Source organism: Camellia sinensis, chromosome 2 (genome assembly GCF_055761805.1).
Source record: "Camellia sinensis isolate YWXY chromosome 2, ASM5576180v1, whole genome shotgun sequence".
Taxonomy (NCBI): domain Eukaryota; kingdom Viridiplantae; phylum Streptophyta; class Magnoliopsida; order Ericales; family Theaceae; genus Camellia; species Camellia sinensis.
In genome coordinates this window covers 33,103,626-33,126,912 of record NC_138962.1, presented here as the reverse complement: position 1 = coordinate 33,126,912, position 23,287 = coordinate 33,103,626, and the positions used below count along the sequence as shown (strand labels likewise).

The 23,287-nt window shown below is 36.4% G+C and overlaps 1 long non-coding RNA gene and 1 pseudogene across 2 annotated transcripts; one reads left to right on the top strand and one right to left on the bottom strand.

The window, feature by feature from the left end:
• The first annotated feature begins 4,740 nt into the window (after positions 1-4,740).
• LOC114257688 (uncharacterized) lies at positions 4,741-13,312 on the top strand. Of its 2 annotated transcripts, none has more exons than XR_014350568.1 (3): positions 4,741-4,962; positions 6,271-6,407; positions 13,032-13,312. It is a non-coding gene; the product is annotated as an uncharacterized LOC114257688 (long non-coding RNA). The 2 variants fall into 2 exon arrangements; XR_003627705.2 differs by having other exon boundaries at positions 12,630-13,103.
• Positions 13,313-15,185: 1,873 nt separating this feature from the next.
• Positions 15,186-21,849, bottom strand: LOC145807451 (scopoletin glucosyltransferase-like; annotated as a pseudogene).
• Between the last annotated feature and the right edge of the window lie 1,438 nt (positions 21,850-23,287).

Genomic DNA, 23,287 nt, shown 5'->3' with positions numbered 1-23,287 from the left:
GTCAAGATCAGAAGCAAAGGGTTTACTAATTATCATTAATTGAGGATTGATTGGAGGTGTAACTTCAAAATCAGTTTGAATTGGAGAGTTTTGAGACTCAGTATCTTCTTCGTGGAGATGTGTGTGAGTAGAATACACAGGTTTACTAATTTGGGAGGTTGTAGAATTATCGATACCTTTCATTTTACTATGGGAAGTTTGGCCAAAAAGAAGTTGACTATTTTTTCGAAATAAAGGTGTATTAAATATTTCAACTTCAGTTTCAACATCAGTAGGTACACTAGAAGTACTATGACGAGAAGATTGAGATCGATTAAATTTAATTTTAACAGATCCATCAATAAATTGTTGAATATCTTGAATATCTTGACAGGTAAATTGTTGTTGGTCATGTTTGTAATTTTTATTAACAGTAATCCATTGTTCAGGGAGAGTAATATTTTTCCATTCAATCATTTGAGGAATATTAATATGTGTATCATTACTACTACTTTGAATCAGTAAAGTTTTATCCTTAGGACTTTTATGTAAGACTTGAACATTTAAATTGGTTTTAATACATTTATAATGAACACGATAGATTAAAACAATATTATGTACTTTTTCTTTCATATTGGTAAATGAACCATATAATTGAATATTTAATGTTAAAGCATCTAATATATGTGGATCACGAAAACTAAGTGTAAAATCAAGAAAACAATTAAAATGAACGGGTCCTTTATGGAGACCAATTTCCATCATACCTATTAAACTATTATTATAATCAAGAAAACGAGTATCTCTTAAGCATAATAACACAGAAGTGTTTTTACCTTGTGGAGTTAATGGTTTTATTCCAACTTGAATTAATCCTAAATGAATAAAATTATGACCAGTTTGTAAATGACGTTTAATAGTATTAGCATCAAATAACTGACAAGTTTTACGATGTTTTTTTAAAGCATAAACTTGTTATAATATTTTAACATGAATATTAACTTTGAATGTATTTTGTAAAAATATAGTTTTATAAATTTCTTTAACTGATAATTTTGGGATATTCCAGCGTAAATCAATTTTATCATTCTATATTATATATATATATATATATATATATATATTTAAAGCGAAATTTTTAATTATTTTCTTATATAACAATAATATCATGAAAATTATTATTTGAAATATATTTATAAAATTATTAACACTATTAATTGATTTAATAATTTATTAATATAAAATGTCATTTTTATACGTCTAAGAAATTGAAGGGCCGAGACGTATAATTTCCACAACCACGATATGTATAATTTATCAATTTTTATGTTATAAAGTATTTTTAAAAAGTAAATAAATTATGTGACATAAACATCAATTGATAGTTGGCAAATTATGACGGTATTTTCTATAATTTGGTCATGGTATTATTTTAGTTTCTATAATTTCAATTAGTTTGATTTTAGGGGTTTTTTTTTAAGGTCCCTGGTATTATGATTTTATAGCATAAAGGACATCAAATATTTTTATAATGTCTAAGGTCCCTCAACAATATTTTCATAATGTCTAAGGTCCCTCAACCTTGATCCAGAGAAATTTCGGTCCAGAGAAATTTCAGTCCAGAGAAAATTGGTCCAGAGAAATTTAGTCCAGAGAAATTTCAGTGCAGAGAAAATTGGTCAGAGAAATTCTGGCCCAGAGAAATTTGGTCCAGAGAAATTTCAGTGCAGAGAAAATTGGTCAGAGAAATTCTGGCCCAAAGAAATTTCTCTGGACCAAATTTCTCTGGATGAGTTTCTCTACTTTTCTTCTCATTCACATCCAAATCATTGTGATTCATTAGGTAAGCAACATTGTTCAACTGAATTCAACTGGAAAAATTCCACATTGTAATATGTAAGTAACATTAGAATGGGATAACAATGGCAACTTACCAGAACCAAAGAAATTCTGGAAAAATCTGGGTTTGATCCTCCACCATTGTTGCTACTATTGTTACCATCTCCACTGCCACTCGACTCCGGAGACCCAAATGCCCCAACTGTGGCACAAGTCTTTAAGTAGGAATGCTTCCCTATATTAAAACTATGAAGCTTTTTATCAGATTCCAAATCAAATTTCCAGAGAAAATTCTATCCATAAAATTTCTCTGGACATCATAGAGAAAATTTCAAATTTCTCTGAACAAATCACATAAAAAATTTCAAAATTCTATCCACTATAGAACCAATCGATTTTGTGGTGACTTGGATACATATTCACAGAGAAAATCCCATCACCAGAGAATTTCTCTGGATTTAAAACCAGAGAAATTTTCTGCATCACCAAAAAAAACAACAACAACAACAACCCAGAGAAATTCTGTTTTTGGTCTTTGAAATTTCTCTGGACACTTCAACCCAGAGAAATTCAATTGGGTTGATCCAAAGAAATTATCTGGTTTGTCTTGATAATTTCTTATTCTTATTTGCTAGTGTCCTAATTTTTGCAGAGATAGTCAAGGAAATACTAAAAGAACGCCTATCAAACTTGAAAAAGAATGCAATCATTTTCATTATCATCAAACAATTTTCAGTAACATACACTGCAAATAACTGAAACAGCAAGTAGTAGACATTCGAAAGCAAAAGAATATGTTTAACCGGGGAGACATTAACAATTGATTCTACAAAATACACAAAATTATGAAGAAATCTACTCACTTCAGCATGGGAGATAAAAGAAAAATATCTTTAGGAATTTCTCTGGATCACTTTAAGCCAGAGAAAATCTCTCAAAATCAATGAAATTCCCAAAGAAACATTTCCAGAGAAATTCTCTTTAACCCAGAGAAAATTCAGTTCAAATAAAAAAAAATTCAGTCCAAACAAAAAAAAAACAGAGAAAGAGGCGGATCTGCACTTATCCCTTTAGCTTCAATCCATCTCTTTCTCTCTCTCTCTCTCTCTCTCTCTCTCTATATATATATATATATATATATATATATATTTATAAATTAAAACAAACAAATACACAAATAAGCAATATATAAAACAAAACAATAATAGGTGGGTTTCTTTACTTGGTTTGTCCAAGTTCAGGTGAGGAAATAGTTCTCCAAATATTGATCTTTGTTGGTGTTGTAGTGATACTCAAATTATATACAATAAATTCATTTGTTCTATACATTTTATAGCATAAATGATGTTTATTTTATTCGATTCCATAAATGATATTTACCTTCTGAAAAATATGTTTGAATAATGAAAGTTAAATACACAAAGAAGTGGGTTTAATTGAGAGAGAAGTTAGAAAGAGAAAATGAAATATTCTATTGGAATTTGCTGGTGGTGGCTAGAATTGAAAAGCAATATTGCTTGTATGGATTCAAGAAGATTAATTTGATTACTTTTTCTCTAATAGCAAAACTGGGTGTGGTTTCTTTTAGATCTAGAAGAAGAAAAAGAGTAAAAGAAAGAAAGGAGGAAAGGGGTGGTGCTGCTGAAACAGGGTCACCATAGGGGGAGCGAAATGGCTATAGCTTCTGGTTCATCTCCACGGACTCTACTTTCACAGGCTCAACAGCTGGAGCTTCCGGTTCAACGGTGGCTGGAGCTTCTGGTTCGCACCTCTTTCGACTCCATCTTCGTCAGTTTGAGCCCTGGTCCACTTATAGATAGTGCATCCTGGACAGTTTGTCTTTTCTCGAAGCTCTAATTGTGGAAGACTTCTCACCATGCTGCGATTCATCAAGATTCGCAACTTCTTGTATTCACGGCGACGGCGTATGGTTTCAGAAGAGAAAGGAGTGTTGTTCTGATCATCTTCATTTTCTCTCTCTAGAAAGCTCTGGGTTTCTCTGGTTGTGGGTAAGAATGGCGGTGGGTTTGACTGAAATTTGTCTGATATATGTTTAGGACCTTAGACATCAAAAAATAATTTTGTGGACCTCTTCCATTACGAAAAGTGAGAGAGGGACCCTAGACCGATTTTCCCATGATTTTAACCTTGAATTTATGACTTTGTCTCGATTTGATCCAATTAGTTACAACTCTTAGCATTTTTCTTTTATGAAAAATATGTACATAAGTGTTATGAGCTATGTTTTTAAGAGCAATCATAAATTTACCCAACTCAGTAAGTTAATCTCAACTAATTTATTTCTTAAAAAATATTAATGATATTATCAATTGGATCAAATTGACGCATAATCTAAAATTAAGGGTCAATAAAAAGCAGGGCCCAAAATGATACAAGAGGTAAAATATAGAAATGATACAAGAGGTAAAATATAGAGATTATCAGTGTGATTTGCACTGGATAGTTTTATTAATTTCATAAATATATTTTAATTAACAATTTTCATAATTTTATTATTATATAAAAAAGTAATTGAGAATTTCACTTTTTTTTTGCTAATTTTGTTAAATATGTTTTTTTATCAATTGGATATTTATAATTTCTAGAACCATACAAATATATTTTAAATAAATCTCAATAAATATATTTGTTAATTTACTTAAAATATTATTTTATTTATTTTTTTGAGTAAAAATAAGATGCATAAAAATATCAAAAATATTACAAAAAGAAAAACTAATAACAGACCCTTATGAAGTTGTTTTTGTCATCCATTACTTACATCAAAACGACTGCGTGTCTATCACAGCATAATGTTGCGACAGTACGTCCCCCAATTCCCCACTAATAGTGTGGCAGTGGGCGAGCCACTAGCTATGCCTTGTTTTTTTTTTATTTTTTACTAAGAATATTCTCAATATACTTTTTTGTTTTTGTTTTTTTTGTGGAAGAGGTGTGAATCATTGTTGAAATAAAAATCCCCGCCCCCGCCATTATCATCGGAACTGTGGCTTCACCATTTTCGATTCTAGCCCTCGCAAACCTCGTCTCTCCACCGTGAAGGGTCCCCATCATCTCTTGCTGTCAAACACTATCTGGGTCGATATCGTGGTTTAGCTTCACCATTTCCAATACAATGTTGCGGTAAGCTTAGAACCTGTACAGTTTGATTGCGTTTGTTGAAAATTCATGTTATATTCATGTCCATTAGCTGTTCGATGAAATGTGTCAATGTGTCTGGATTATTGATACTGTTCTAGTTTGAATTAACAGATTATTTTCTATTATGCTTTTTCTTGCCCATAATTTTTATATCAATTTAACTACTGGGTGCAACAAATTGTTTGAGTTTTTGGAGTTCTATGTTTTATTTTATTCTTTTGCTGGCTTTTAAATGTCTCTGTAGACAAGAACATAGGAGTTGAATGGCTCTGAAAATGAACTTATTACTATCAAACATTTTCACAAACACTTAACAGTGCATTTTCAAAACTATCACAAGCACATCCAAAACATACAAATCATGCGCAACGCAATAACAAACAAACAGAAGCAAGTGGGAATTTTGAGGCCAAGAACTTCTGAAATCTCAAATCAAAATCTGAAATACCAAACAGTGGAAATTTTAGACCCAAAAAATTTTTCAATTAAGTTAAGGGTTAAGCAATCCCAAAAATTGTTAAATCAAAATAGCCTTGTCCCAAATTCTCAACACCTTCTCGTCCTCATGGTGTGTTTTCCATTCATTGGTGCCTTTTCAACTTTTGTTTTGGAAAGATAGGTTGGATAGAGACAAGGGAGGGAGTAATCGGGGAGAGACATGAGGGAACCAAGGCTTCTGGTTTAGTTTTTGGTACTTGTTGCCGACTAGCCAAACCAATGTAAGAGACAAGCGAGAGAGGAAGACGATGCTGCTTTGGTTTTAGTTTTTTTTTTAACTGGTAGTCTGGCTTTTGTTGATGTGTCACTGCCACATTAGCTATCAGTTCAGTTTTAAGTGTTTGTAGAATTACTCTCCAATTTTATGCGAAGCTTTTGCATGAATGGCAGACATTTTCAAATGGTTGCAAATTGACTCTCCATTCACTACAAGGAAAAACACTTTTGGTGACCACCTTTTTTAAGTTGGTCGCAAATAGTTTACTTTCTACGACCAACATTTTTTTTGGTCGCGGATGATCTGTATTTAGCGACCAACGACTTTTTGGTGGCTAATAGGTACTTTTTGCGACCAAATATAAAATGTGGTAGCCGAAAGTAATGGCGGGAGAGCCAAAAAAAAAAAGCGGGATGTCAAAATCTTTGGTGACTAGTAAACTGTGGTCATAGAAACGAAAATGACATATTTTGTAGCAAAACTACATATTTTTGAATGTTTCCTAAATAAAAAACGATTGTTTCCTGAATCAATTGAGGTTTTCATCATTGCTCTCTTTTGACTCCTCATAATAGTCAGATTGGTTGCTTGGTTGTATCTCCTCAGTCTCTGCACTCCCAAACAATAATGAAACCATCGCCACCATCTCCATTTACTTCATCCCCTGTTTTGCTGTCTCTTCATCTTCGGCTTCACCACTTCTGCTTAGCAGGTCTCTCTCTCTCTCTCTCTCTCTCTCTCTGTTCATGCATATATATATAAATTTGTAGTTTGATCTTGTGACTTCATGCGAGTGCCATTGCTTGTCTTTCTATATTTTTTTGGTTGGGTTCCCCTTTTATAATTTACAATTTGTGTAGATGTAGACTTAGATGTTCACATGCGCACACATACGATGTATACATGTATGTAATTGAATCGTATATGTATGTTTATTTTTTTGTGTATGTATGTTTTAAATTCTGAAAATTGGATCTATCTATATATTGATTAGAGGAGTTAAAGGGTTGAATTTGATGTTGTATGTTTCTTCTGTGAGATTTTTTTAATTTTTCTCAGGGTTTACAATAGGGGATAGTCAATTGTTTTGTTTGTTTGTTTATTTATTAAATTATTATTTAGTCATGAATTAATGGGAACTGCTCTAAAAATCATTGTTTTGTAAGTAGGCATTACAATCCCTTTGTTTGTTTGTTGCGAAAATTAAGTTAAAATGTAAGAAAAGTATTGAGTTTTACAATTTATTTTTAGTTAGGCTACATAATGGAATGAGCATTCCATTCTATGTCACTCCAATGAACCAACCCCTCTCATCTAGTTCACCCTTGTTACGAGTTGAATCAACATAATCCTTTTCTAGAATATTTAAACTGAAGGAAAGTGATGTGTCCTCCAATAGATCTTCAAAATAAATCAATCCATTTGCATTAGGAAATACAAATTTTCACTAAGGAAACATGAACTACTATGAAGCACAGGTACTTCAAATAGGGTGACGTATCCGTATCGTATCCGTATCGGATACCGATACTCCTTAGATATTCACGGATACGTATCGGATACTTATTAAAAGTATCAGATACTTCTTAATTATTTTTTCATTAATTTTGGAGTATCGGATTCTTAATTTTGAAGTATTGGATACTCCAAGTCATGTTTACTTGTTTTATGAAATTAGAATTGTAATATTTCTTGCATAGTAATATAATATAATATAATTGCAAGTATAAATATAAGAATATTTTTCTATTACTTTGTTAAGTTCTTCGAGAAAAAGAGCATAGTGAGTTGAATAATAGAATTTATCAAATTGATGTATCCTAATTATTTCATGCATGTCCCTTATAACTACATAGAAAGTAAGAATTAACAAGAGAATATAATAATGATAAAATTAAATATCAATAAATAAATAAGCAAGTAAATTTAAATATAATATTTTTCACTAGTATCAATGGAAAAAGTATAGGGACAAGTTGTGAATTATTCTATTATTGTAATATAAATATATTAAACTTGATATTGAAATGAAATATTTGCAAGAACTATTAAAAATTTAAAAAGTAAACAAGCTACTAGCTTAAATTAATACCAAATTCTTAAATGTTAGTATTATGCATTATAAAATTACAGTGTGGTTTCTCAACGTTCTTTAGCTTATGTATAACTCACTATTAATAATTTTAAAAAATATATTTTTCACAAACGTATCCTCGCCGTATCAGTATCCTATTTTTTTAGGTTTTGTCGTATCTCCGTATCCGTATCTCGTACCCCTATCTATGCTTCCTAGATGAACTAGAAGTATGATTGATTTAACTAGTAAAACATATCCGTATATAAAAAAAAAAAATATATATATATATATATAGAGAGAGAGAGAGAGAGAGAGAGAGTGAAAGAACTTTCAACTTAACCTATGTAAATATTCTCCAGATTTTCACTTCTGCATTCTGATGCAGAACGTCGATTTTTCTTCAAAATATCTTCTATTAAATCATTGGCCTTCTCCATTCATTTACTCAACTCATCTTCTAAAGTCTCATAAATGTTGCAAAGTGATGCAAACAGGTCTACACCTTTGCTACCTTTCATAATTGTAAATGAATCAGTAGATTAACTTGAGATAACTCCCATGAGAGAGAGAGAGAGAGAGAGAGAGAATGGGGAGGGGAATGATCCAAGGATTGAAGAAGATGTTTACCAAACCGTGGAGAATCATGAAGATTGAAATTTCTTACATGAACAGGAATGTGAATAATTAAGATAGCCTGTCAAAGATTTCATTCATTAGCAAAGCATAAGCTCTTTTTCATTACAACTTAGTCTCATGAAAAGAAAAGGAAATGACTAACATGATAAAATAAAAGTCTATGCAACAATTCATTCATGCATTTGATGATTTCCTCTTGTTATCATAACAATCTTTCTATTTTTTACATTAAAAATATATTATGCTTATTGAATACCAAAACAACCATAATAGAATTGATAACTACTAGAGTTGAATAATATAGGAAGGATTGTGACAGACCAAGATAGCAACCAAACCATTAGTGCAAGTCACAAGGTCCTTAAAATTGCTGAATTCATGGGTACGAAGTGCTAGAAACAGCAACCATCCAAAGTGATGGTAGTCTGACACATGACCTCAATGGCAACAGTTGACTGCTCACCAACTTTTGCATCATTTGTCAAGAAAAATTCGCAGAATGCACGTTTGTAATACCTTGTGTCATCGTAAAATTCAAGACTATTAATGTAAAATTTTAAGCAATTAGAAAAAGGAAGGGATTGTACCAAGTACATATTTTGCTTTTCTGTTTTTGATAAACAACACCACATAGACAAAAGTGTGTCCAAGTCAAGACTACAGCCATGAACATTCCTCTTGTGGGGTGACACGTGATTCAATTCAATCCAACATACTGCTAAATGCTAACACATTTCATTATGTATGCAATGAAAACAACATGGAACAAGTCAATTTCTAATGATCCATGACATAAATATTTCTAGAATCCATCTAAACGGACTCTTAAACAAATATTCCCATCTTTTAATATAAGAATTGTGATTATACAATTGAATTGGAAAAGCTAATTGAACCAAAATAGACAGACTTTGGCACTAGAATGTCTAGTACCTCTTGGATGTAAATTGTAATGAGAGGGGAAAAACTCATCCTTTAGTTTTTCACTTGTCGAACTTGTAAACAAAACTTAAAACCAACTTTTTTTTTTTTTGAAAAATTAAAAACCAACTTTTTAAATCCATAAATCCTACTTTAATTAGCCCAATCCCTGCATCGAAGAAATAATCTTAGCGACCCAAACCATATAACAGGCACAATTAGTGTTCTTGAGTTAAAATCCACGAACTTAAAAAATCCTTATTCCATCCATCCTAAAACATGACCTTACCAAGCCATAATGTACTCTTAACTCTTTCCCTTACCTTTTGGCCTTTAATTTAACATACACACATACCCACACACAAAATACTGCTCTCCAGCATAGCAAGACAAGTTATGGGCATTCAATTACCTGTCACTTTGAAAACATAGTCAGTTTACCCCTTATCAATGCATATTTCCCATAACCTTTTTTTCAATCTGTTAAATTCTGTAAAAGACAAGCTATTCACACCCTTAGTCTACATAAACCATTCATAGGCATCATTACTAATGGAAGGAGCATTCCATTCCATCTCATTTCAATGAACCAAACATTGCATAGGTTCAATCCCTTTTCTTTTAACATCATGCAAAAATCAGGAGCAGAGGCCAGTTCAAAGAATTGCCTCTATTGCGAACTTGTCATTGAGATAAATTTCCTTCTATTCATGTATGATGGAAATTCTATGTTCTTATGACTTAACAAACAAATTTTATTTTAGATAACTCTTCTGTTGCATTTCAATTTGTTATTTTAGTAGTTGCAGTATAGGGAAGGAGGGAAACCTTTTGGGATGAAGGTTGTTTGGACATCCTTTAGTAGGAAAAACTCTTTTTCTCCTAAGTTCTCTAGCATGTTTGCTCTTCAACTTAGGATTGTTTAAAAACTGCTCTATTTTACCTCTCATATATATTCTTTTTAAAAAAACCAAAGATTTTGTTAACTGTTTCCCCATATGTCCTGTTACTCTTGAACATATAAGGAGAGTAATATACTAGAGTCTTGCCATAGAGGAATTTTATGCTTGGTGGTCCAGGTTCATTTTATGTTATGTAATGGCTGATGAGAAAAGTCTCAAGGTTTTGGCTTGTTTACTTAAGTGAAGTTTAGCAATTTGTTTGCTTGCATTTTCTAGATTAAGTTCTAAATGTTTAATGCAGTCATGACAATTGTTCAGATCGATTATCGACTTTAATGACTTACAAATGACAACTATATTCATTTTAAAAACAAAAAAAATTATGCTTGGTATACTGAAATTTTAGTTGTTTTTTCCAATATAGTTAAATGCTAAATTATCAATTTATCCAAGTGCCTGTGTATTTGTAACCATTCCTTCAGGATGTAAGGGCCTAAGGGGGGTGCTCCAAACTGTAACTTTTGATTTGGTGGCACCTTCATTTCCTTAGTTCAATACTTATTCAAGTTGTATAGTGGAGCAACTATTTTCCAAACATATGTTAAGACATAATCGCCTTAGAGGGGCGAACCCTATACAGCACTCAAATTGATTTTCATTATGGTTGGGTTTGTAAACTGTTTTGTTATTATTGTCAATCTTTATTTCATATCTTGACCCTTCCTCTCTTTAGCCTATTTTCAGCCGGCAATACAAAATTTGTTTTGCAGCTAACAATTTTCTCCTTTTGGTTCTTAAATTCTACTCCTACAGTGGTAATTTTTTTTGACAAATTCAATTTAGTTGATTTTTTCCTTCCATGGCTTTACAAATGACATTAGGGTACTTTTGTTTCTATTTTTCAAAACTTTTGAAAACAAAAAGTAAGATAAAATTAGCATTCAAAAGATGAATAAAATTCAGGTTTTATCCATAGAACTTGCTCTCTCTCTCTCTCTCATTTCTGTTTTCTCTACTATTTCTTGTTTGATTTTTTTCCTTCTTTATTATTGTCATCTATCTATTTTCTCTTTCTACTTGTATCTTCTTGTGTCTTTCTCTCTCTCATTTCTGTTTACTCTTTCCTGCTGATTTTTTTAATGAGCAAGTAATTTAAATTTTATTACATATATTAGTGTTTTTAAAATAGTACTATTGATTTTGACGGTTTGTGAATACTTCTAGGATTTGCTTCAATTTCTCAACTCATAGATCTGATTTTGACGGTTGATCTATGAATGTCGTGTTGGTTTCCATTGATAGAATGGTCTAATATTGATTTGTTTGGTTTCATAACTTCAGTTAGTGATCTAGATTCAGCCACTACATCAATAGCATGTACCTCCTCCTCAGCCTTCAACCATTGATTATGCATATTTCCAAATACCTCCTTGTTCCATTTCAGCTCAAGCTTTAGAGCAACCAATTTCACTTGTTGAGAGAGGGAAAAAAGTCAAACTGATCTCAGCAAAATATAGGGAAAAGAAAAAACACAAAGAATACCCAGTAAAATATAGATGGTAGGGCTAAGGAAGATCAAGCTGATCTCCACTCTCCATTATTTTCATAGGGTCTGAATCTCTTTGCCAGGGCTATAAGGAAGCCCTAAGAGTATTTCTATTATACTTCTGAGTGTTTTTCTTCATGAATAATGAATGTGTCTACCTTCTCAAATCTGTATGCTTGAACATAGAATAGGTTTGGACAATTTTTGGAAACCAATAAATGCTTGTGTTTGATCATAGACAGGGCATTTTCTACTGACTCTGAGAAAGAGAAACATCTTTTGTGTCTAATCAAGAACATAGATGTGCTGGAAATCTGTAAAATACATTGAGTTGCATATTATGTGAGCTTGTGTTAAATGCCTAGTATTATGATGATTAGAGGTGGGCTCTATGCCTTACTATTATGATATCCTCAACACAATTTCCTTCATCTTTTTTTATGATCCTTTAATTTCCTTCATTTATAAAACCAATCCATCTTTGTTGAATTAGTTTAGAATTCTGCAATTTGGCTCCTTTAAGTTAACTCTTGTGGGATTGATCGCGTAATATGCACCATCTATGCACACAATTCGTATACTTATGAGTTTAATTTGATTGCAACTCAAATTGACATCAATTGCCCTAGGGATATGATTTGAAATAAATGCATGTGTGAGCAAGTAGAGGCACTACAATATGAGACTTGAGAAGGAGCATACATTTGTGTATGTCTAAACAGTATGTTTTATGCTCTATCCTAAACTTTTGAGGCTTTAAACTGCTGGCAATAGGGATGCAACTACAGCCCTTCGAGCAATAATGTTTTATAGCCTGATATCTTTGCTTAAATCATCGTTTTCAACGTGCAGTCGGGACTCTAAATCCAATTGAAACTGTAGAATTGAAGCTGCTGTTCAAGGTGGTAAAATTGTGTTTTTATGAAACAGTGCAAGTGTGTTTTTTGTGGGTAAAAATGTCTTCTAACTTCTTGAGTTGCTTGTGATTCATTTGAATATTTCTACATGTTTCCTGTCATGAAAAATAATAATTGTTTCTGAAAAACTTTGATGGTAGTTGCCACCATCAATGAAGCATTCTCTAGTTAGATGAATTTTGCTTTTTTTTTTTTGCCTTTTTGAACTGAGCAGTAAGGCTGTGTGATTGCTAGCTTTGGGAGTGGAATTAGATCCATAGATTTTTATAAAATTAAAATAGAAATGTAAGCAAAAATATTATTGTTAACAATGCTTTCTTCATTATTTTTATTGTAGGTAGCTAGAGTGTAGTCATGCGTGTTTATGGACTTGAGTTTGCTGGTGCATTAATTATAAGTTGTGCTTATACATGGAATTTTTGATATATTTAGCATTGGACAAATATGACACGCACTTGGATATTAATGGTTTTTGAAATCTTTGATGGTTTTTATTAAATATGTTTTTGATGTGGTGAATTTGTTGTAAACTAAATGGCTGGATGATTATTTTGGACGTGTAATGTGTTCATGTTGACAGGTGATAGTAATTAAATAGATTAACTACTATTTTGACTTTGTAGTTGATGGTTTTTTATTTTTAGATTGGATTGTTGATGGATTGGTATGTTGAAATTGATTGGATGGACATGAATTATGCATTAATTGTGAATGTATTATAGGTATTAAAAAAATTAGCATCAAATTTAAAAAACTAATTTTTGAAATTGAAAACTTTTTTGTGACTAATAAAATTTTAGTCACAGTAGGTCTTTGAAAAGATTTTCAGGATAACTATTAGTGACCAGGGATGTAGTCACTAAAACGTAGACTTTTAATGACTAAATAAATGGTCAGGAATTAGGACTTCCGCGACCACCTAGGAAATACGGATACGGGTACGATACGGATATGGTGATACAACAAAATTTGAAAAACTAGGATACGGATATGACGGGGATACGATCGTAAAAAATATTATTTTTAGCAATTTCAACAACTCCAAAAACTCAACAATTCAATAAAATTTCAACAATTAAATAAATTTTTTTTTAAAAAAAAACATTAATGTAGTTAACCCTTTCAATGATAAAAATAAAAAATAAAAAAAATACCTCACAAGGCTCCTTGAAGTTGTTGTCTTTTAAGAAAATAAAAAGTGGGTACTAGTAGTAGCTTAGCTTAGCTGCAAAAAAAAGGAAAAAAAAAAAAAGAAAAAAAAGAAATTCAAAGGGGTTAGTTTAGTACAGTGAGAGAGAGAGAGATAGTGAGACAGAGAGTGAGTAAGAGGGAGAGAGAGAGAGATCGAGCGAGAGCAAGAGAGGGTGAGATTGAGTGAGACGGAGAGATAGAGAGTGAGTGAGATTGAGCGAGAGGGAGAGAAAGATCGAGAGGGAGAGAGTGAGTGAGATCGAGCGAGAGAGAGGAACTGAGATCAAGTGATAGAGACAGAAAAGTGAGAGAGAGAGAGAGAGAGAATGAGAGTGAGAGTGAGAATGAGAGAGAGGGACTGACCTTGATCGACTCCTCTTCCTTCTCGTCTTCCTTGCTACTGTTCGCGAATGGCGATGAAAACGATAGCGACAACAACGACAACTCTTGCCCTGTTCGACTTCTTGTTGCTCCAGTGCTCATGAGCTAGGGCTTATTTTAGTTTTTTGTTTTATTTTAAATAATTTTTGTTATTTTACAGTTTGGCCCCATTATAAGTTTGTAAAATTATTTTTTCGCCCCATCGTATCCCGAAAGTATCCTTGTGTATCCCAAATGTATCCGAAATTCAAAAAAAAATTAAAAAAATGGGATACTTCTTTGCCGTATCTAATACGTATCCCCTCGTATCGGACGTGTATTCATATCCGTACGTATCCGACACACGTACAAGGGCCATTTCAGAGTATTCGTGCTTCATAGGCGACCACATATTGTCGTCTCTAAATACGGCTATTCCACGACCAAGTTTATTGTTGTCCCTCAATGATATCTTTCAACAAATTTAAACTTTTTTAGTGACCAAATATGTGGTAGCAAATGATAATGTTCAGAAACCAAAATAGGTGATTGCAAATGTTAACTTTCAGCGACTAGTTTTTTGGTTTCAAAATAATCAACTTTCTACAAATTAAAATCCTTTCGGCGACCAAAATATGTGGTCACAAATGATAGTTTTCAGCGACCAACTGCAGCTTTGGTTGCCAAAAACCTTCGCTGACGAGCTTTTGGTAACTAAATGACGACCAGCTTTTTTTGGTCGCTAAAAATTATTAACGACCAGATATGAGCTTTCTACAACCAAAAAGTTGGTCGCTAAAAGTGTTTTTTCTTGTAATGATTGGAAAAATTAAATTACTTTTTTCCTTTTATTGGACTTATACGGAACAAAATTCTAGTACAAGAACAACCAATACAAAGCACAAATTCATCCATGGTAATCGGGATCAACGTGAACACCTCAACCACGATATGAACTCAATTCTTCAATTAGAGAATTTAGATCGGAGAAAGACGATCCACTTTCTGCAATAGCCTTCTTTGCAAAATCTTTAAGCTCCCTTGCTCGGCTTCTCATTTCCTCTGCCTCTTCCCCCACCATAACCTGCTTCACAGCCTTTGCTATTGCCTCTCTTCCAATGCCACCACTTGCTATCTTCTTTTTCCATTTAAGAGCTCCAATCCCAACCCCAATTCTCAAAATCTCAGTCACCAACTTCTCATTATAGAACTGCTCGGCAAACACTGTCCAAGTAACCATTGGCACACCGGCACTGACTCTTTCCAACATTGAATTCCACCCACAATGATTCACAAAACCACCAACGAATTCATTATCAAGAATCAACAATTGGGGTGCCCAACCTCTTATGATTAGTCCTCTCTCTCCTATCCTCTCCTTAAACCCCTCCGGCAACCACTTCTCGTCATTCTCATCTGTTTCATTCTTTGATTTCCTTACAACCCAGATGAATTGTTGTCCGAATGCTTCAAGACCTATTGCCATCTCATACAACTAAGAACTAGGAAAGTCAACCACGCTTCCAAAACATATGTAGATGACAGAATTGGGCTTCTTCAAGTTGAGCCATTTCAAGCACTCGTGTTCGTTAATAGATGCTTCTTTACCTCTATGTGCTTTGTCTTTTGTTTCCCTGTTGCATAAAGAAACCGGGCCAATATGCCAAGCCCTTCTTCCCAAAATGTTCTTGTAGTGATCAACATAGTCTGGTTCAAGCTCATAGAAGCTGTTGACAATAACTCCATAGCTTCTCAACTCCGCTTCATTCAATTTTTCGACCACCCTACTGAAGTTTGTCATGTCTTCTTGTCGATCATGATCTGGAAGTTGCATTCTCATCAACTTGATTTGGTGCGGAAGATTCGAAATGACAAAGGGTTCATCATCGGACAAGACGGTCTTCTGAGGTTTGTACAATCTCATGTTCTCCGATGCGCAAAGCGCGAAAAAGCTAATCCCATGGAAAACTATCCTCGGAATGTTGAATTTGCCAACAGATTCAGTAGTCCATGAGAAGAATAGGTCGGCGACAAGGCAGTCAGGGCGGCACTCTTGGAGGATCTGCTCGAGCTGGTCTTGGAGCATGGCAATGGCCTTGAAGAAGTTGACAATCATGTCGTCGGAAGTAAGTAGGTCAAAGCTCTCGCAATCTGTCGGTAGGCCAACTTCAGCCGTTGGGAATTTGATGGTGCGGAGGTTGATGTTGATGCCAGAATGATTGGCTTCTTCTATGGCTTTTGTGAAGACATAGTGTAACAAGCCCGCGGGGGACCTCGCTACAGCTCGGACTCGACTTTTGCAGTCACGGTTCTAAATCTGAACCAAAGAGTCCAAATCCGGCAAATCGTTTTAGGAAAACTGATTTTTGAAAGAAGTGCCAAACATGGACTGCTTTGCCAGATACAGAGTCGCCACCTAAATATTTTATTTTGGGAAATTTAGGAAACCCTGACTCGGTGCCAAAAGGCCACGTGTCCGTCATCACCAAAGTTGCCTCGGCTCGGGAACTTGGGTACGATTGGGGAAGGTCACTTCGTGAGCACCCCCGCTCGCCCGGTCATAGACCGGCCTCTACTAACCATGATATCAATTTTTGAAAACATTGTGAGTTCTTATTCCGGTTATTAGCCTAGGTTACTATGTGATGCTCACAGCATATAAGTATAGACCGGGTCGCCCGAATTGGAACAAAACATTTTATGTTTGTTTTTGAAAATGGTTTGCTACCCGCAGGTAGGTTTGAAACATTTTGATGATTCATTCTAATTCAGATAACTCAACCTTCACCCACAGGCATTCAGGCAGATATATCAGATAAGCACATAGCCTCATGGTAAGCATGCTATCATGGCATTCATTCACACGCATGCAAGGATGCTAAAGCATAAAGCTTACCGAGTATTCCAAGCCAAAAACAGAAACTATATTAGAAATCATGCATGATCCTAAGTGTACAGAAATGCCTAATGCAACACATGCAAAATGCAACTATAGTAGGCTCGGCTATTCTAAGATGGCATATGAAATGCTACAACTAACATGTATTCAACTTGGAATTGAAAGTACAATGCAGTTAGTATGATGCGCCGAGCCCGGTGCATGCAATACAGATGAATGAATGCAAAACATGCTGTCATACTGTATGCTAATTTAAAAATGCCCTAATCTAGCCATCAAAAGCGGATAAATAAAAGGGAGAAAGACGTGGGATTGGAAGACATACATCACACTCACCCACACTTATTACAGTTGTGCCCTCACTCGGAGGGTCCGAATAAATGTACAGTCCAAATATTACAGTCCCGAATAAAAGAATGTTACAGTCCGAAATATTACAAAATCCTAATTAATTGACAAATTAATTATGAAAGCAAATAAAACTGGCGTGCAAGCCAGGGAGCTGTCTTGTTTCTGATGGATGATGCATGTCCGGGTTGTCTTGCGCGGAAATCCACCGGAATGCCCCAATTAGCCTCTGTTTACACCTGTTCTTGAAATGTGTGCTGAGCCCTGAAAAATTGCTGATTCTTCGTTTTGCTGCAACAGAGAGCAGGAAAGGGGCATAGCAATGTATTTGCACAGATATATGCATGTCTCGATCCTCGTGCCACCAATTGCGCATACCGAGGCATGATGGCCGAGGAATCGAAATGCACAACTCAATATAGGATGAATGCACATGAAACTACAGCTAAAGCCTAACTCCATCATGGATAATCCGGAGTGTCGGTGACTGGGGAATTGAGACACATTCCGTCACTCGGAGTACGAAATGTACCTCGTTTCCCGTGCCCGGGCTAACTCCTATTCCGAACATGATGCAATGTGCATGATATGCATGAAATGCAACTAAGATATAATCCTAACATACACAATGCTATGGAATGACATGCCTCGAAGTGCGTGCACACGGGCACGCAAACCGAGAAAATGGCAGAATGATATGAAGATGAGGTGCCTCGAAGTGTGTGCGTACGGACACGCAAACTGAGGCGATGGCAGAAACGATGCGAATGAGGTGCCTCGAAGTGCGTGCACACGGGCACGCAAACCGAGGCGATGGCAAATGCAATGAAAATGAGATGCCTCGAAGTACGTGCACACGGGCACGCAAATCGAGGCGATGATAGATGCAGTGAAAATGAGATGCCTCGAAGTACGTGCACACAGGCACGCAAATCGAGGCGATGATAAATGCAGTGAAAATGAGATGCCTCGAAGTGCGTGCACACGGGCACGCAAACCGAGGCGATAATAAATGCAGTGAAAATGAGATGCCTCGAAGTGCGTGCACACGGGCACGCAAACCGAGGTGATAATAAATGCAGTGAAAATGAGATGCCTCGAAGTGCTTGCACACGGGCACGCAAACCGAGGTGATAATAAATGCAGTGAAATGACAAATGGGCTTATACCAACATGAGTGAGCCTCAGCCACACTCACATCGGATATCGTCGGATAAAAAATGGAGTGCCTCGAAATGCGTGCACACGGGCACGCAAACCGAGGCGATGCTAAAATGACATGGAAATGACAAATGGGCTTATACCAACATGAGTGAGCCTCAGCCACACTCACATCGGATGCCGTCGGATAAAAATAGAGTGTCTCGAAATGCGTTCACACGGGCACGCAAACCGAGGCGATGCTAAAATGACATGGAAATGACAAATGGGCTTATACCAACATGAGTGAGCCTCAGCCACACTCACATCGGATGCCGTCGGATAAAAATGGAGTGCCTCGAAATGCGTGCACACGGGCACGCAAACCGAGGCGATGCTAAAATGACATGGAAATGACAAATCGGCTTATACCAACATGAGTGAGCCTCAGCCACACTCACATCGGATGCCGTCGGATAAAAATGGAGTGCCTCGAAATGCGTGCACACGGGCACGCAAACCGAGGCGATGCTAAAATGACATGGAAATGACAAATGGGCTTATACCAACATGAGTGAGCCTCAGCCACACTCACATCGGATGCCGTCGGATAAAAATGGAGTGCCTCGAAATGCGTGCACACGGGCACACAAATCGAGGCGATGCTAAAATGACATGGAAAATGGCAAAAATGATATGCAAGCATACTAACAGAATTTCAGCAACAAAATATGGGGAAAAACAGTCCCGAAATGTAGCGAAATGATACCAGATGCATGAAATTATCCCGAAATGCAACATTAGGCACCCGAAATGGCCTATAGCCATGCTAAACATGCACAACATGGACATGCAATGCAAAGACAGAAGCTAGACAGCCCCAAAATAAGCACTTTTCCAGTTATAAACATGGCCAAACAGCAAATATAGGTATGGCAAAAATAGCATACAAGAATAGGGGCCAAGATAGGGGTAATGAAGCAAGTGGTATAAGCTAAACCCAAACTGAAAAATTTCCTTCTACAACAATGAAAATGGACCAAAAATATGAACATTTACAGTATATGGCAGCCTCAAAATCAGTATACAAATATGCTAAAAATGGGATGCAAAGCAAGGCCCAAAAGGTGCTATAACATGAAGTATATAAAATAATCACCAAACAGAAAAAAAGTGTGAATGAAACGTGAAGTATAGGCCAAAATAAGGCCACTTTCAGTTCGGACCAAGGTCCAAAAACAGAAACCAAGAGGGCTATCAACTTATGCAAAAATGGGGCCAAATAGGGGATTGAACTACAAGTGATACATGGAGACACCAAACAATGTTGAGCCCTTCTCCAATGTTGAAGAGGGGCTCAAAATAAGCCCTAAATCAGTTTACCACATGCTCGAAAATAAATTGCTCATGGGTCAAAAATAGCATGCAAAACTATGACATACAAGATGGTCAATGAAGCAAGTGTATCATGGAGGGCTCAAACAGGGTTGAGCCCTTAATGAGAAGTGAAGATGAGCTCAAAAGATGGCCCTTTTCAGTTAGGGCCGGAGCTTGAAACAAAAAGGAAGTGAAGCTTAGAAGTGGATCAAGAAAAAGGGTCAAAAGGGTAAAAGTGTAACTTACCCTTGAAGATTCGAATTTTTGTTGCTTCTTGGATGGATTTGCAACTTCTTTAGCCTTCAAGAATCCCTCCTTGCTGCTGGAAATGAGATGGTGGTGGTAGAGCTTGGTGGTGTAGAAGGAATGAAGGTTATGGACTTAGGGTTTTTTGAAGAATTGAAGAAGAAGAAGATGGAGGTGGCTATGGAGTTTTGAAGAAAAGTTTTTCTAACCCTTGTAGAGGAGGCCATCAGCTGGTTAAAAGGGCCAAAAGGGGGTGTAAAAGGTGGGGGAAATGGAGAGGAAAACTCCCCCACAAAATATCCCCCGGATACAGAAAATATCTAGGGGATATTGCCCAACAGCTGGAAAGGGTACAGTGAGGAGAATACGGCCGGCCTCATACTTTTACAGGAGGTGGCCGGCCGGCCACACCCCCTAGCCGGCCGGCTAGGGGTCAAAAGGGTCAAGGAGCTTTTCTGGCCGGCCAGATATTGGGGAGGTAGCCCTATGTGTGTACAACACAACCATGTAATTGAAATTCCAAAAAAGTGGGCCCAAGGGGTTCAACAATGGCTCGGAAAGAGGGGGTCAAAAGGGTCAAGTTGACTTACTGGCCGGCCATGAACTTTTAGGGGCCTCTCAGGTGTGTACATCACAGATATGTGGTTCAAAGTTCAAGAAAAAAGGTCCAAGGGGTTCAACATTAGCCCGGAAGAAAGGGGTCAAAAGGGTTAGGTGACCTTAATGGCCGGCCACCAACTTTTAGTGGCCTCCCAGATGTGTAGATCACAGATATGTGGTTGAAAGTTGGCAACACTAGCTCTAAGGTATTCAACATTAGCCCGGAAGTGCGAAAAACGGGCGCCGGGAGGCTCCGGAAGAGAAATAACTGGTTGCTGCAACAATTGCTGGCCTCCCACCCTTCAGTGACCTTCCCTGTGATAAAACAGAGGTACCTGCCAAAAATGAGCGAAAACCGTTGCAAAACGAATGTTCCGGAGCCAAAACACGCAGTTCAGGGTCCCGGAAATGGGCCGTTAAGCACCGAAAATGGTATTCGTCCTCGAAGTAGGTTTCTCAGCCCCCAGTGTCCCTCAAAATGGATGAAATAAGATGTATGCAAAAAATCAAAGCAATAGGAGATGGTTAAGCGGTCCCGAACCGAGGCACACGGCCTGACGGCTCCGAAAACCGGGAACCGGACTCCGAAATGGGCAAAATGGCCTCCGGCCACCAAATGTAGCCTACGGACATTGAGAGATGGTCTACGGGACCTCTCCCTTCCCTCAGGAAAAGAAACAGAGAAAACCGAGTCTGGTTCGCAAACCGAGACAAGGCACAGAAGAGGGTTCGGAAATCCGGAGGCAGGGCTCACGGCCGCAACTCTGAAGCTTCTGAACAAGCACATTATGCAACATCACCAAGTGCTCAATTGGTGACGTCTGAGTCTTAAGGTCGGTCAAAAATGGGGTGTCTACACATAGGCATTGAGAGAAGTGGTGATTATGGTTGATTTTACTCCGTTGCGAGCGGCGAAGAGTTTGGCGATGTCAAGAGTTGGGATCATGTGGCCTTGAGACATCATGGGAAAGAAGAAGACTTGAAGGTCACCCATTCTTGCCTTTGTCAAAGTAGAATTCACAGTGTTAGGGCCTAGGAGGTGAGAAGCAAAGTGAAGAGTTTTGAAAAATGAAAGAAAGAGAAGGATACAGGACAGCCGAATGTGTTCAATGACTATTTGACTATAAGTAATTGATACAATGATTCATGGTTATTGTTGGCTACATATTTTGTACAAGCCAATTACAATTCGACGCGTGGCAAAATAATGATAATATAGGAAGACTATTCAAGTCTTCGATCCTGATCGTACACGTGGCAATTAGTATTGGTTATTACGAGATCTGAGTAGCAGTGGATCAACAAAGAGATGCAAGGTGATGTGGCTTCAACAGTTACTCACATTTCAAATTCAAATTTAGAAGGGAAGCCTAACTGCAAGTAATGGTGTAATGGAACAAATCTTGAGGCAACATGATCAGCGATCATGGAGGAGCAGTTCGATGGTTAGAAATGCAGTTCGATGGTCATCCTTGAGCAGTATAAATAGCAGAGAAGGCCCCAAAAAAAGCCCCCAGACTCAAATCCAAAAAACCAGTCTTATTCTACTTATTTTCCTTTCCAGTTTTACATTTCCAGTCTTATATTTTCTGTTCTTTACATTCATGTACTTTAAATTCCTGCACTGCACTTCGTTCATAGGAGTAGTTTCAGGTAGTAGATTGTCGCTGTAAACCTTTACGAGGCTGAGTTTGGATCATTGTAAGTTTTTCATTTTAATGAGATGCTTCAATTGTTCTTCATTTAATTGTTATCTTGTTTAATTCTCCTAAATCAAGCCACCAGTAAAAGTCCTTTTCATTGAGGCTGAAAGAACTAAAATACAATTGTCTGATAATTGGTTGGCAATTAATTCTCTGTAAGGACTAATTGATCTTTGATGGCACGCTCGCAATTACAAAAATAACCTTTGAAAGCCAAAAAGCCAACATATATTTTTGGCATGCCCAGTGGGACTAATTGAAATGGCTAGACGTAAGAGACAAGGAGAAAATGAACGCTTGGAAAAAGGCGTGGAAGGAGAGGTAGAGATAACTAATCCAGAGGATAATGTGATAACAATCTTGTGGAAACTCTCATTTTATCAGATCCTATGGTCGAACAGACCAGCACTTCAGAACAAGTACCATATGTTCGTAATATTGGACGAGACCAAGGAATTGGACCATCCACTGTTCCATATACTCAGCCAATAAATCCATGGGGTAGCCTAGTAGATGCCATGAGACAGCAGTTAATAAACACGATGGAAAGGTGGGCAACATCCTTTTTGGATTGAATGAATAATCACCAAGCAACAAACGCAAGACACATAGAGGAAGTTTTAAATGTCCCTCAGCAAAGATTGGCTAGAGATAAACATTCTATGCAAGTTAATGGACATTCTAATGGTCAAACTAATAATCAGAACTATGAAAGACCATCACCTTAGT